At 28.7% G+C, this 17,568-nt stretch overlaps 1 protein-coding gene across 2 annotated transcripts in view; it reads right to left on the reverse strand.

Annotated features, from left to right (window-relative positions):
* The window catches only part of LOC107444050 (putative sodium-dependent multivitamin transporter), a 49,329-nt gene that overhangs the window by 27,878 nt on the left and 3,883 nt on the right, over positions 1 to 17,568 (reverse strand). The window contains exon 1 of one of the 2 annotated variants that reach the window (XM_016058100.3): positions 10,856 to 10,983. The exons of the other annotated variant lie outside the window; for it this stretch is intronic. The gene's annotated coding sequence lies outside the window, so the exon portion shown is untranslated. Of the gene's footprint in view, positions 1 to 10,855; positions 10,984 to 17,568 lie in introns of those variants that run through there. 2 annotated transcript variants of the gene reach the window in all.

Genomic DNA, 17,568 nt, shown 5'->3' on the forward strand with positions numbered 1-17,568 from the left:
TATATATATAACTAAACGAAAGTGAGCTGCTGTAAGAATGAAGAAACGAAAGAAAGAAAAATCCCAAATATCTGAAACAAAAAAGTAAGGTGATTCGTGTGATTTTCGTGAGAAAAAAGAATTTAATAAACTGGAAAGCCAGAAATTGAGAAAGAAGAAGATTGTATCAAATTATTAAGCTTACGATACAAAAGAAAAAAAATCATGAATTGCGAATGATGCTTGACAGAATGGCATAGTTTTGGAGAAAATAAATAATAAATTATCCCGCAATAAAAGTCGACTCCGTGGTATTGCCCTACAAAAGTTTAGAAGATTTTCAAGAGATGGTGAAATCTGAAACTATCAAAAGAGTTTCGACGTTTAAAGTTTGGAAAAGACAACAAAGACACGGAAGCGAGAGTAATTCTCATAAATTTTACCTTTTTTTCAATGCCAAAATGAAATTTGAAGAGATCTCTCTAGTAAACTTTCTATTATCTATCTTGCTATTTTTATTTTTAACTATACGAATTTTAGCAAAATTAGTGGAAAGTATGCCGAATTTACATGAATTTAAACTAAGATTAGCCGGGATATATTTTCATTACATTAAATCACTATTCAATGAAGTTCTTTAAAATTCATTTTATGAAAGCATTATTGTTATTTATGAGGCGAAAGAAAGGTTATGCATGATCACCTTCGAAATCCGAAAATAAGTTCAAAGGAAAATTATTATATATGCAAGAGAAAAAAAATTCTGGAAAATGTACCGTACTGTATAGCAGACACATTTCAGGTAAAAAAAATCATAATTCTGGTAATGAAATTAAAATATACGATATTTAAAGCATGGTTTTATAATTTTTCCGTTCATAAAGTAACGGTTTACTAGTTCTAGTTATTCATTTCATTCAGTTCTCTAGTAATTCCACTGATTCAGGTTTTAAAAATTATAGTTCTTACCACAACACATTTGGTAATGAATACAAATTGAAAAAAATTTAACTCAATAAATGGTTTTAATGCCATGCTCTAAGGTATAATGAAAAATTTACCAAATTTCTCTACATTTTCCAAACTTTTCACATTTTATAAAAAATATGTTATTCTTAATTTTACCTAAATCATTACCAAAGCATTGAGTTCAAAATTATCGTGATTTTTGGTGCTCCCATAGAGTCAGAATCACCGTAAATTTCTGGTAGTTTTGACCATACTTATTATAAGCGTACTGAGCAAAAGATATGGTGAAAATGTTGGCTGGAAATATGATTTGACTTTATCGAAAAAAGATTATGTATGCAAGGAAATATAAACATTTTGTTCGACAAAATGAAACAAAATAGACACAATATTCTGTCGGCACAATATTTTCCCACAAATTCAAGTTAACAATTCAAGGTCACTAGAGCTGCACAATGGGCTACTGTTGGTGACGGTCTGGGGAACATCCTTGTATAAGATTTTGAGACAAAATATATACGTCACATCCCATTTTACAGGGAGGACACATTCAAGCACCATTCATTTATCCTCATAACATTATTTTCTCCTGAACCAGAGCATGAGCAATCATCTCTCCTGTGTCCCCAAAGGTCTAGTTTTGTTATGGGAGCTTGGAGGACTTTGTGACCTCGACAGATTTAGCGTGCACTAGTCGCCATTTTGTGTACTGGAAAATTTCGGAAGGTGGAGATCGAACTCACGACCTTCTAAGCGGGGGCGTAATTCCCTGCCAGTCAAGATATCCCGGCCTAATATTGTATACCTACAGAAATAATTACCATTGATTAAAAAAGTCACATGAACGGCCAGACGAGGACACCAAACGTGCTTTAAACTTTTCAGTTCCTTAAAATAATTACTTTCTCTTACATAAAATATTCTCTTAATATAAAATTTTCTTATATAAATTTCTCTTATATAATTCTTATTGGGAAGAAAAACTCTTGATACTTCAACTGCTGATGCAAACCCACAAACAAATATTCTATTTGAAATTTGCACTTACATGCAATTGATGTGACGTTGACATGGCATGCAAAGTACAATTTGTTTTTCAAAACATCTTAGCGTGATTTATGACAATCTGAGTTCTGAATGCATAATTCTAGTCACGTGAAGTGAATATTAAATGATGATTTTGCTCATAATGACATAATAGAATCGGTTTGAAAATATAACCAAATATTGACTTTAAAAAAAATTATTTTTAATACAATAATAACCCCAATTTCAAACACATTTTATGTATAATTTTGCATTGTCTTTTCAGTATCTATAATTCCACATCCCAAAACTTAAAAACACTTAAAAAAAATATTTTTAATACAATAATAACCCCAATTTCAAACACATTTTATGTATAATTTTGCATTGTCTTTTCAGTATCTATAATTCCACATCCCAAAAATTTAGCAATATTAACCTTAACTAGTAAAACTGAGCTTGAAAAAAACAATCTTAACTGAAATACTATTCTGCAATTCAAAAATCAATCAAGACAATTACAATCAATTACATAAAAATATTGTGGATGGTAGTGTTAGACGAAACAAATGGCTGATTATTTTTTTTTGTTTACTTTTGATTTAATATAAAAGAGAATTTCTAAAAATACTTGAATTTCAACTTAGTTAAACAAATTAAGAAATTCTATATTATGTTCTTCTATGTCTTCATTTATTCTTTTTCCCATTTATTAATTAAGTTAATGAAACTTTTCTGCATAATAAAAATTATATTAGATGATTTTAAATGACATTTAAAGTCCTTAATTTTTCATACTGTGCATTTTAAGATATACAGTAGTTTTACATATGATGGACACGGTCATTAGTCCAGGTCTAATATAATAGTAACTTTATAAAAAAAGATATGAAGCAGAACTAGTGAAAAGGAAAACATTTATGTTTTATCAAACCATTATTAGACCTAAGATCGTATAGGGTTCAAAAACATCTGCTATGACAAAATCACATGAAAATCGACTAGATCTTTAAGAGAAAAATTTTGAAAAGGATTCGATTGCAGTAAATATCAATGGAACATGAAAATACAAATACAATAATGAGCTGTACGACATGCAAAGAGAAGCAGACATTATTAACCACATTAAAAAGTATACCCCGTATCTAATTTGTTGAACTTATCTACCGAAAAGACCCATCTTCTTTGACATTCAGAATTTTTAATTTTAAACTGAATGGAATCCGAACCAGACAGGCCTCATTAATGTAGATTGAGAATAATGAGGAATACCGAGGATTTCAAAACACTGAGAATGAAGAACTGGAACGCCCTGGTGAGAAAGATAGAAGAATTGACAGCACGAAGAGGGCAGAGTCACTACAGTTTCGTTTTGAATATTTACCTCATAACAGACCTCATGAGTTAGATGATCTCCGTAAGCAAACAAAGAGATTCAACCAGATCTATAACGTAAAGATCTTTATCTTGCGTATATATGAATAAAAGAAAACCTCTAAGCATGCTTTAGAATCGGCTTTAATTAATGTTCAGTGCAGAGAAAAGGATTTTATGCGAGAAATACTTACGGTTTGTTTTAAGCTCATTTTCGAATTAATGCAGCTATGTCGTTTGGGTAGTTGTCCATTAAGACGTTAACTGAAAGCTTTGGCCCACAAAGGGCTGTTGCGTCAATAAGGAATAGAAAAAGTTACAAAAAAATTTTAATTTTATGATATAATTATTTTATGTTTAGTAAAAAGTTCATAAAAAATTACACATATATAACTAACATTTAAATATATTTTTAAATGCGATGGGGAACTCTGTAATCAATTTTATACGAAGTTTAATTTGACACTTTCAATAGCCTTTGTCATTTTATATTATATTTGTTACATTTTCATTGTGTTAAAATTGAGCACAGTAATTTACATAAATGACCTTGTAATGTCAACGAATTCCTCCCTCAATTTTGAATGAATCTTGAAAAATAAATTTTAGGATCTGAATTATGAAACCACATTGAAAAACACGTAATTAAATTTTGTGATATGCTTGTGTTTCAACTCATGATTGTTTCTTTTTAAGAAAACAAAAACTCTTGAAACGAATTGAGCAGATACCGCAATGAAAAACCTAATTTCTTCAATAGAAATGTACACAGTGACAGAATGTTGCTTTTTATTATCTCCCATTTTATTTATGAGAGAAACACGAAAGAAAAAAGAAAACTTTTTTTGTCATTTCGAGATCCTGTTTAAGTTTAGTCATTATCTTACTAGACAAGGAAGCTCTTCGTACGTCTCATCACCCACAGTGGTTATTTCCCATTCATGTTTGATCTTTTTGTTTTAGTAAAATATATATTTATTATAATTTCATCTAAGAATAATTTGATCGTATATACGTATTTTGAATAGCAAAAAATAAAATATAAAAAATATTCAAGTTTAAAGGGAGAATTTTAATCTCGGCATGGATACCGTAACTTTTAGTATTGTTACTTTTCCAGAATTTTCTTTGTATTACATTAAATCCAAATATAGATAAGAAAAACAATGTTCAAATTTATTAAAAAAAAGATATTCGACAAAATAAAAGTATATATTTTTAAAAATATCTTCAAAATTGTTTCTTAAGGAGAGTCGGTAGGACATATATCAATAACGCTAAAACTGACCTTTTTATATGTATCTTTTCTAAGAAACCACTTATGATATCCCTTTGACATTTTTCGGGGATATTTGAAATTATATCTTCAGCGTTAGTTTTTGTTTTGAGTTATGAAAGATTTTTTGTCAAAAATGATGAAATTTTTTGAAAAGTTCTCAGTTCATAATTTTTTAAAAAAAATTTCGGCCAAAGATGCATAAAACGTTATCACAATGTAAACATGTATATATAAATATTCTGTGGGAAAAAACTGAAACTATATCTAGTTTAGATGCGAATAGAAAGTACCTGGAAAAAGGTCAATTTTAGCATTATTGTTATATGCCGAATCAACAACCCCTTTAGCAAAAAACATTCAACCTGTCAGAAGGAAATATAAAAATAAGAATAAATAGAAGAAGTTAAAAACGCAAGAGAAAGTTCAAGAAAGTTGCATGGAAAATTTGCATTTACGAAAAATATTTTATGACGACAATGTCAACAATGAAAACTTTCAAGGCTGCTTTATATTCTGAATTTTCAATTTTTTTTAACGTATGATAGTGATTTTGATCGACTGGGTTCAAATTTATAAAATTTGTTGAAAGCAAAAAATGTGATAAAAGTACTTACAGAACAACTTAACTACATACTATTCCAATAATAATATATTCAATAATTTGAATTCGTGTAATTTCATTCTTGACGGATAAAAAAAATTCATGCGCTGTCAAATTTTTATGACAATTATATTTACGAAATATCATTATAGCGTTAGAGTCATTGAATGTTGTAATAAAAACATTACTATAACTGAACCCAATTGAAATTGTTTAGTAGTTTGTAATCTGAATTTATGGAATGTCTGAACAACGAATTATTTATGTTCACATATTCAGTACTCCGTGCTTAAATTTTTACATACAAAGAAGTTTATAATTTGTCAAATTTTTACAACCATGGTATTTGAAAAATACTATTATTTGCTGAGTTTTTTTTCATGTGATCAACTTCTTACTATTGCTAAATCCAACTGAACATGTTTAATAGTTTGTGATCTGAATTTTTGAAACTTCTGAACAACACATTACTTCCTTTAATATACACCGAAGAGTCATTACATTACGACCACACTGTTAATAACATGTAGGACCACCTTTAGCCCTCAAAACTGCTAGCACCCACCGTAGCATTGATTCCACAAGATGCTGATAGGTAGTCTCAGATATCTGGTACCAAGCACTCACCAACTGGTCATGCAATTCCCTTACATTGCGAGGGGGTAGCGTGGCAGCACGAATTTGGTTTTCTAAGTGGGACCACAAATGCTCTATTGGATTAAGGTCAGGTCAATTTAGGGGCCAAGACATGACTTGAAAGTCACTGGAATGTTCTTCGACGATTGGACACTTATGACATGGTGCATTATCCTGTTGGTAAACACCATCCCCCGCAGGAAAAATTGTTGACATGAATATGTGAACCTGGTCTGCAGCTATGTTCAAGTAGCTTACAGACGTCAGGGATTGTTGTATGAGGATCATGGATCCTAATGTGCCCCATGAAAACATTGTTCCTAAGGGTGAAACCAAGAAAACCAGGGCGAGCCCATTGTTATAGGTGGAGGGTGGTCATAATGTAATCGCTCTTCGGTGTATATAACACCAGTGTGCACTTTACTTTTGAAAAACAAAGGAATACCATTATTTTTGTTTTCGGGTGTTATCAACTGTTTACTAACTCTGAACCCAACTGAACACATTTAATAATTCAATATATGAATTTATGGAGAATCTGAACAGTACGATTAATTTGATCTGATAATATTTCTGTTAATAATATCAGTTACAGTATGTACGTTAACTTTGTCAAACAAGGAAGTTGATAGGCTGTCAAATGTATGATAATCGCATTCATAGAGTACCATTATTTGTGTTATTTTGTGACAACATCAATTAATTACTATCATTAAACCCAACTAACCATTATTCCTTTAGTATCATTTTAATCATAATAATAAATAATAATAAAAAAATCATTATTAACACAAAATCAGGCCTAAAATATTATACAAATGTAGATCTCAATATCCTCAGTATAATAAGGGAAATTAATAACAATTAAGATGAATGTGTTATCTTGAAATTAAATCTATGCATATAAAACTTTTCTCACATGGAGGGCGATTCTATTGTTTTGTATGGATTATTCGACCATAGGGCGATTCTACCCCTAATTGCATAAAATTATTTAATATATATCTCAAAAACAATTTTGTAACTATGTGTAATATCTATGCCTGTAATATCTTAGTGCCGAATGCAGAAAAGAATTTTTCATTCATATTCATAAAAAAACATTAATTTATTTAATAAATTAACTGCCCAACTCTGACGTAAATTTATCCTGTAAGATTAGCAAGGTCATCACAAAATAAATTAGTTTCGGAAAGATTAGAATTATTTCCTTTTCTATATTAATCTGTTTTCAAACAGCGTAATATATGCAAAATCGTAAAACCTTCTATCCATTTAAGAAGTAAGGAGTTTTTAAAATTCTTCAAATGTAGAATAGTATTGAAAAATTTAAAAAAGATAATATTCTTTTTAAAATTGCGTCGAAAATTTAAAAACTACTGGAAAGAAATATTACTCAGTTAAATAAGTTTGAAATCTTCGCCATTACATTGAGAATAAAAGTATGGTCAAAACTATATCAGAATATGGTAAAATTTATTGTGTTTCTGGCTTTTGGGAACGTTTAAGAAAGCTTGGTAATTTATTCTGAAACGCTTTAGTAATGATTTTGGTAAAATTAACAATAAAATATGGTCTTTTAATGCGTGATAAAATTTGGTAAATTGGATGAAATTTAATAAATTTACGATGACATCTTAGAGAATGGCAGAAAAACCATTTACTTGATTAAATTTGCTTTTCAGTTTTGTAAATTTTACGTTTAAGATCTGGTAATAGAAACTCTAATTTTTAAAGCCATAATTTCCGGTAAACCGTTATCATATGAATAGCAGAACTACAAAATAAATGGTTTAAATACCGTACATTTTCATTTTATTAACCAAAATTACGTTTTTTTTTTCTTTTTTTAACCAGAAATGTCATTACTCTACAGTACTCTAAATTTATCAGAAATTTTTTCTCCTGGCACCAACTTGAAGTATGATGATGATTTATCTCCTGATTGATATAACACAGGACTTAGCCTAAATTAAGTTTTCTTTCATAGGAAATTGGAAAGGCTTGTTGAATATTGCGTACAAGAAAAAAATTAATATTTAGTGGTTCAAAATTTATTTAGCTTGTAAATGTTTTTGAAAGTTAAATCAATTATTTCGTACTTAAGTGTCCGCACACATAAAATTTATGTCTGCTGTTAGTGTTAAAATAGAAGTGTGAGAAGGAATCGAAGTGCTAATAATATCCCTCTCCCCAAATTTTTGCCAAAGGAATTCTACAGCCATATAATTGTATGAAACATAAACAATTATTTTATACAACATTCCTCATTTGTGATGACAGTTTTTTTTTTTTTTATAATTGTCGTTGAAAAGCTGACCTAATTCTTTTTGAGTTTATGACTATTAATGTTTAACTCCGTAACCTTGTAATTTTGAACCCTATCCAGAAGACAAGGGAACTCCTGGATCAAGTATTGGGAGAAATATGCCTCCGTGGAGAACTTTTTGATGGAACTAACCTGCATTTGAGTTACATGGAGAGGAAGACCACGAGAATCTCCCTTGGTTAGCCTGACTGCAAGTGGACTCTAATCCATGATCCGTCTACCACCGAGGATATTTCACGTCAGCACTGTGGTTGATACAAGTCAGTTGTGGAATTCGTATCGATCAGCTATAGCTGGGATTCAAACCCGGTTTACCTCATCGGGAGGGGAACGCTGTATCCCTTGTGCCATCATGGCACAACTGTTGACAATTGTGAGGTTTGACGGTGCGGAAGGCTTGATCGACCCTATATTTTTCATACGGAAACATTTGTTCAGTGACTGAGGAGCAGATGGCTGCATGATATTAAGAAGAATTTCACGTATTTCTTCGATCGATCATTATTTGTAAGTTAAAACAGGGAATTATTGTCATCTAAAAATTAGTATTATTATTTTTGCAAGTTTGTCCATTGAGATTCTCACGGAAGTAATTTCACTTTCTGTGTGAAATGGAAATTAATTTTTTCTGCTCAGAAATGAGCTTTCATCCATCAAATATACTACCAAATTTTATCATAGATTATAAAACCATATTTTATTGTTATTTTTACCAAAATCCTTAAGCAGAGTGCTTCAGTAAAGATTACCGAGCTTTTAGGTCTTCCCAAAGAAATGGAAACACGGTAAGTCTTACCATACTTTGATAGTTTTGACCATTCTTTTTTCTCAGTGTATAATATTAGCATTTTATATACGCTTTCCAATTCGAAATCTTTGATCAAAATCATATATTTCAATCCTAAAAAGGTATAGGCCGTACGTAGACAGAAGCATCAATTTAAAAATGAGAGTACCTTTTTCCCCGTTTAAAACTATGAAAACTAACTTTGTTATTTTTTTTCCATTCTCATTTAGAGGTAATGAATAAATAGTTTGAGTTAATTACTACTAATTGTCCATATGCCAATTAATATACTATCTATTCATTAAAATATAGTTTCTGTAATTGCATTATCACTTTCACTTCCCCAAAAAATGTTCTCTAAAACAACAAAGTACCTTTCGTAAGTGCAAGATAAACTTTGACAAATCCATTTATAAAATATTCTTTCTTTGTTTAATGGTTAAAATTTCGCAACAACAGCCATATGACACAAAATCAAAAATAAAAACAAAATTCCATCAAGGAACGATAAATCTTCCAAGTTAATGTTTTTATTTTCTAAATTATACAGTTATATAATTTAACTTTAAAATAGCTATCTTTTTATTATTTACCTTATTTGAATATTTCTTTCTCTTTAAATATTTCTTTTAAAAAAGGTCATGCAAAGAAAAGCATTATTTAAATGATGGTGCACAAATCCAAAAAAGAAAATTCCTAATATGGAATAAGAATGTCATGATAAATATGAGAGAGAGCAAAATTTAAACAACGTCTAATAAAATACAGCATATTTTTCACAATAATAAGTGTCACTTAAAAATTTTCTTNTGTATTTTTTTTCCATTCTCATTTAGAGGTAATGAATAAATAGTTTGAGTTAATTACTACTAATTGTCCATATGCCAATTAATATACTATCTATTCATTAAAATATAGTTTCTGTAATTGCATTATCACTTTCACTTCCCCAAAAAATGTTCTCTAAAACAACAAAGTACCTTTCGTAAGTGCAAGATAAACTTTGACAAATCCATTTATAAAATATTCTTTCTTTGTTTAATGGTTAAAATTTCGCAACAACAGCCATATGACACAAAATCAAAAATAAAAACAAAATTCCATCAAGGAACGATAAATCTTCGAAGTTAATATTTTTATTTTCTAAATTATACAGTCATATAATTTAACTTTAAAATAGCTATCTTTTTATTATTTACCTTATTTGAATATTTATTTCTCTTTGAATATTTCTTTTAAAAAAGGTTATACAAAGAAAAGCATTATTTAAATGATGGTGCACAAATCCAAAAAAGAAAATTCCTATATGGAATAAGAATGTCGTGATAAATATGAGGGATAGCAAAATTTAAACAACGTCTAATAAAATACAGCATATTTTTCACAATAATAAGTGTCACTTAAAAAATTTCTCTTTTTATGATAGTGTAAGTAATAAATATAATTAAAACAATTTTAAAAGCAACCACTTAGTAAAAAATATCGATTTTTTTATTTAAATTACATTTACGCACTTAAACACTTTATCTAAAACATTTCAATTTTGTTGTCTGAATATGTTATAAAAATCATAATAATCCTAAAATAAATTTTAAAAACTTTCTGCTTTTTTTCTCAATGCATGCTTAGATTTCTTAATAAAAATTTAAGAGAAATAAATTTCATGATATTTATTTCACTCATATTTTATTTAACATTTTTAACACAACAGCACAACTTAAAATAGCAAAGGAGATACTATAATCAGGAAACTAGTTTAAAAAATTGCTTTAAATAAATAAACAATATTTCATTAAATAACATTAACAATACTCATAAATTATTCCTTAATTAATAATATTAATTTAATTTTAAATGTGAAAAAATGCCTCTTACTTCAATAAACGGTATGATGCATTTCAATAAAGTTAACAATTAACAACAAAATATACAATTGTTTTTTGTTCAGGCAACTGGAACTGAAGCATGTCAAAATCTAAATTCACTTTTATCATTACACAAACGTTTGATCATATCTGTACGCGGAAATAAATTATTAAAATTCAAAACATTTCCTCACTATTCGAGACTGTGCAAAGCTGGAAAAAAAATGTTTTTGTTTTGTCGTCACGTATTGTCCCTAGTCCTACGTGATGAAAAAGATGAGAATGGATATTTATTACACCTATTTTTTTTCCTTAAAGCAATAAATTTGATTTTATAAAGGCAGTTTTTAATTCAGATAAAAGGGAAATTTGAAAAGAATTATAAAATTTGGTAATTTTATCATACCTTAAAGCAATGGCGTAAAAATTTACTTTTCTGTTTTAATTTTGTTCTAAATATGTCGTAATAAGAATTGTGATTTTGAAAACCGGAATTTGAGGTACTATAATGAACGGAAAAAGTACCAAATAAATGGTTTAATTTCAGTTTATTTTGGTTTTTAATAAGATAATTGTGTGTGTGTGTGTGTTTTTTTTTTTTACTAGAAAATTTTATTTCCAAAGTTGGTGGTAATTTTACTAGAATTTTATTCTCCATGTAATTAGTGAAATAAATGCTAAAATAACAATTTTAAACCTTCTGTTCAGTACTACTTAAAATGCAGTACAACTACTTACAGTACTACAGTACAGTTCAGTACAACCTACAGTTCTACCTAAAATTCACATCGAGAAATAAATTTGTTATCTAGTACGTTTTTTGAAAGTGAATTTCGGTGAGTATACAACGCAAAGTATTTAAGTCAGGATGTTAGTAAGTTTGTAATATTGCATAATTTGTTAATAGTAAATGGAGTGGTATTTAATTATATTCTTATAATCAGTGTTAGCTTCATACTTTTAAATACTTTAAACTTTTTCCGGCCAGCGTTTCTGGGAAAAAACTCCATGACCTCTAGCAGGTAGTTATTTGTTTCTGTGTTCAGTTTCGTATATAAATTCCAGAGATTATAAAGCATCTATCTGGAAATAATACCAAGGATCAGTATGATTTTTTAATAATGTACATTTGGAAAAAGTGCGGTTTCTTTCAGCCAGTCCACAAGTTTGTCCTGTATTATTTTATTCCCGCTTTATTCACATCATTAAAAAAACATTCACATCATTGTTATTTTATTTACATCATTAAAATTGAATAACAATGTTTTGTTTAAATCGGGTAAATCAATAAATATTTTTCTTTAATTAATTTATCAGAAATTTCTTTTTAGAAAGCAGGAAAACTTACTGATTTTTTTCTGCATCGAACTTCTAAGAGTGAAACCCTTTCAACTTAAGATCAAATTAAAAACTAATCTGTTTCATAATTTACATTGAAGTAATTCATGTAATATGTTTCTGAAATAGACGAACTCAGATTTATAAGAAATAATAATTTTCACTTTGTACTTTCAGTTTACTTTTACACTTAAAATTAATGAGCTTAATGTAGTATTATAAATCAAGGTTTATAAATTCTAGTGGATAGTCAAATTAACCCAAACCATGAACACTATTTACCCCAGTAAAAAGGACTGATATTTATATCTATACTCTTATCTGATATTTATATCTATCTATTATCTGATATTTATATCTATACCCTACTCTTACTCTAAGCATAACAGCTTTTCTTGAAAGTCAAAGCAGTCAATGCATAATGCTGACTACACTGCCGCCATTATGCTGTTAATCATAAATTTTAACTTCAATGACTCTCCTATCACACAGCGGTCTTAACCTTTACTTTTTTTATATGGTCCACCATTGAAAACGTATTAAAAATTGGTTCATCATTGAAATTGTATTAAAAATTTAGTACTTTCGTAAGGTAATGACAGCAAAAAAATATGTTGTGGAAAGTTTTAATATTTTTCTATGGACATTGGTAAAATAAATTTATTGAACAACTCATAATCAATTCTCAATCAATTATTCATTATCAATTCACAATCACATTAAACAATTCATAATAAATTTTGGTAACGAAAGAAAAATAAATTTTTCCATAAAATACATTGAGACAAAAAGTATGGTCAAAACTACAGGAATATTGTAAATTTTACAGTATTTCTGGCTCTACGGGAACATCAAACAGCTATTTTTTACAGAAGCACTTGAATAATAATTTTAATAAAATTAACAAAATAAATATAATTTTTCAATATGTGATAAAATTTGGTGAATGAGGTAAAATTTGGTAATTTTATCATGATACCTCAAAACATAACATAAAATCTACTTTTTCATTTAATTTAATTTTCAGTTTTGTATTGTTCACTAAATGTGTGGTAATAAGAACTATAATTTGGAAACCAAAATTTCCGATGCACCATTACTATATGAACAGAAAAGTTACTAAATGAATGGTTTAAATACCGTATATTTTGGATGTATCAAACAAAATATGTTGTTGTTTATTTTACCAGAAATGTCATTACAATACTGCACGGAAATTTTACCACACTTTTTGCTCCGTGTAGAGATATGATTTTATTAATTCATATTATCTTTTTTTGTTCATCAAGTAGTTTGTTGCTAAAGCAAAATCATGGCAACACACGGAAAAATAAATTGTAAAAATTCCCCCATTGTAAAATAATGACATTTCTGATAACAAAAACCACAGTTTCATGTAAATTAAAATTTAATAGGTAAAATATGATTTAAAAAGTATTTTTGAAATACTAGTTATTAATAATAATAATCTAAAGATGGTTTATTATCATAAAACGTACGTCATTACGAACTTTGCATACATTTAATGACGCAATTAATCATTGTGTTAATTGGAGTTTAAAAAAATGTCATTATTGAACTTATGTTTCTTTTATCATTTGAATGAATTGTTTAAAATTAATATAGGCTTTTCGCAATGCAAATGCATTCAACCCTTTACTCTTCAACTTATTAGCACAAAAATGCTCTTTTTTATGGACAGTTTGATGCATTATTAAAAAAAATTTACAACAAAACATGAAAAATTTGCATATTTGTTTTTTTTTTTCCAAAAAAATGCATTTTATTATCTTATCTTATACATGATTCGTATTCTTATTTAACATAACAGCAGAAATTTTTCACAAATTTTAAATTTATGCAATTTGTAGATAAAAAGCATATTTTGTAAGTTTTTTTTATCTCCTATGACTAGAGGAGTGTAGAGATTATTGGAGGAAGAATAAATAAAATTAACTCAAGCAGCAATCAAATTTAATTCATTTGGCTGCTTTAATATGCAGTGCTAATATCTCAATCTATTTTGAAATGTCTGACTGATAGTGGGACTTCTAACTCAATAAATTTTGAATAACATTTATATATTTATTTATAGACACTTCTCGCTACGTCTGGTTCTGAAGGGAATTCTTATTAGTTTGTCCTCGTTAATTTCTTAATAAATTCCGAATGCCACAGATCATCATGTAGCACAGCAACTCATATATCAATTCATAGCTAACCAGAACTATAATTACTAGAACTTGATGGGTTTATATCGTTATATCTTTCAAACTGAAATGGTTACATAGTTCTATTTCAACATACATAAATCAAATCAGATACCTAATAACACATACATGCATAAGGATGCTTGTATTTCAACTACAACTATAGAAGAGCTTTGGATAAAAATAGAAATAAATAAATTACTCGATAGTTTTAAATTTACTTAATTCCTAAATTTATTTTAATTTTATTTACTTTTTTGGATAAGAATTATCAATTAATGTCATATCACTCTAATACACAGTAAAAAATTCTGCGCCAGATTATGGTAAAAAGTACCGGCACTGAGGGTGCTGTTACTTTTTTCCAAAAAAATCCATTTTTACCGGAACATGTTACGCAACAAAAGTCTGACAATCGTAATTTTTACACTATTATTTACATTAAAATCCTTGGATCGCTCTAATTAAATTAAATAAATGTTGCTGTAAAAGTTACAGTATAATTTCTTACGGTAAAAAAAATATTTTACGGGTGAAGCACCCAAAGTGCCGATACTTTGCACAGTAATTCGATATGCAATTTTTTACAATGTAATCACTTCTGTCCTTACCATAAAAGGTTTCGAAGAGAACAGTACACTAAAAAAATATGGTCAAATCTACCAGAATATGGTTAAATTCACCGTATTTCTGGCTTTATGGGAACACCAAAAAGGTCGTTAATTTTTTCCGAAGCTCTTTGTTTAAATTAACAATAAAATATGGTTTTATAATATATGATGAAATTCTTATAAACGTGGTTAATTTCGGTAATTTTATCATAATACCCTAGAGCATGGCATAAAAACCGTTTATTCGGTTAAATTTACTTTTGTATTTTGCACTAAAAGTATGTTACTAGGAACTATAATTTTAAAAAACAGAATTTACCGCATTAATGGAAAAATTATCAAATGAATTGTTCAAATACAGTATAACTTTGTTTTGTTAATATAATGTAATAATAATGTTATAATAATGTTTTTTTTTTAACCAAAAATGTCATCACCATTCAGCGAGGTAGATTTACATGAATTCTTTTTCCATTGNTTAAATACCTTAATATTTATTAAATAATAAGTAATTATAAATAAGTAGAAATAATAAGTAAAGTAACTACAGATTTATTGCTTCTTAATCATTGATATGGGTGTGCCTGGTGTTTTTTTTTTTTTTTGCAATGTTTGTTACATTAGTCAAGATTGAATTTACGTGGCTGAAACCGACTGAAACCATATAGGAACTTGGAAATGCTATCATAAATGACTGAGCTATTTCGTAAAGTTTTGCATATTTTTGCATTGTATTTATATTTGTCCAAAATTTGCTTATTGTTAAATTTTTAAAAAGCGTCCTTGCTTCAAATCCCCATAATAATTCAGCAAGCTAATCTTGCAGGTTGATGTCCACGTTTTCAATTTGAGCAAAAAATGGCACAATAATCCAATCAGGGATGTCAATGCTTTTCAAATCAACAAAACGCTGTTTAAAATCGTGACTCAATTTTTGAAGATTACCTGTACATATTTCCAAGTCTTCTTCTTTTATTTCTAATTGTCACATATCTGAAAAATACTGATAATAATTCGACAAATCGACCCTTCCGGTTCGGATCGACCCCCATTCGACCCTCTGGCTCAGATCGACCCCCGCTAATGTAAAATAGACCCCTGGGGATCTATATAAACCACTTTGGCGACCTCTGCCCTAGAGCATGGTATAAAAACCGTTTATTCGGTTAAATTTACTTTTGAATTTTGCACTAAAAATATGTTACTAGGAACTATAGTTTTGAAAACCAGAATTTACCGCATTAATGGAAAAATTATCAAATGAATTGTTCAAATACAGTATAACTTTGTTTTTGTTCATAGAATTATGTTTTTTTTTTACCAAAAATGTCATCACCATACAGCGAGGTAGATTTACATGAATTCTTTTTCCATTGTTGTAACAAAAATTGCAGAATAATGAGAAACAATATTTTTCCAAAACCAAATATACCAAACCTTATAATGTTGTTTTTGAGCAGTTTTCTTCCTAGAAGAGGCATAGACGATAAAATAAAAACTAAATTATAAAGTGAAATAAAATATAAATATGAAGTTAGAAGTGATGTATAATAAAACTTTTAAGCTGATTCGAGTGCAAAACTCCCAAATTCACAGTCTTCATTTATATGTATTACATTCCAATATGAAGAATAAGGAGGATAGTCATACTAATAATTCATTTTCATTAGGTTCAATTTAATAAACTGGTGTAAGACATTAAAAGAATTCGCAGACTTGGTCTATTATCTCTAGAACTACTGGACCGATCTTAATGAAATTTAATATGTACATACGTCACGGCGAAAGACCAAAATCGGTGGTTGTTGACTTTCACAGGTGAATGTCGACAAACACCAAATACGTCGGTGAAAGATCGAATATTTCATTACATTTTTGTACATTCGGACCCTCACAGGTGAATGTCGACAATCACAGATATGCTTTGGTGAATGTCCGAAATATTTATTACATTCGATTTGATATTAATTTATTCGTGGATATAATTACATTTTTTCGATATTTTAACCCTACACTGATGTTTTTGAGATTAAGTGCCACTGCACGGTATACATTTGCCCGGTATACCCTACACTGATGTTTTTTTAAGATTAAGTGCCACTGCCTGGTATACCCCACACTGATGTTTTCTTAAGGTTAAGTGCCACTGCCCGACTTGAAAGTCACTGAAATGTTCCTCGAATCAATCTATGACGTGAAAAATTTATTAGTATATTAATGATGAAATAATAAACGTAAAAGGGTAAAGAATAAGATTCTTAAAAATGTCAAAATTTACTTAAATAATTGGTAAAATAGTTCTGCGTAACACTTGCGAAACACTTCCGGAAATTTCTTTTAAGATTAAGACGATATAGGGTAAACCAACCAGGGAAGGAACATTTCATCGATATTTTTTAAAAATAAGATTTCAAACGTTTTAATTTAGATTGATTGGTAACAGTAGCTTACTACCTAACAATAGGAAGTCATCTAACAATGCATTGAGTTACCTGGTCTTAGAGTCTTCTCTGGAAAAAGTTTTGAATTTGTTAGTATCTGTTCAACGCCTTGTTTCTTTGACA

The sequence above is a fragment of the Parasteatoda tepidariorum genome, chromosome 3, assembly GCF_043381705.1.
Source record: "Parasteatoda tepidariorum isolate YZ-2023 chromosome 3, CAS_Ptep_4.0, whole genome shotgun sequence".
NCBI lineage: Eukaryota > Metazoa > Arthropoda > Arachnida > Araneae > Theridiidae > Parasteatoda > Parasteatoda tepidariorum.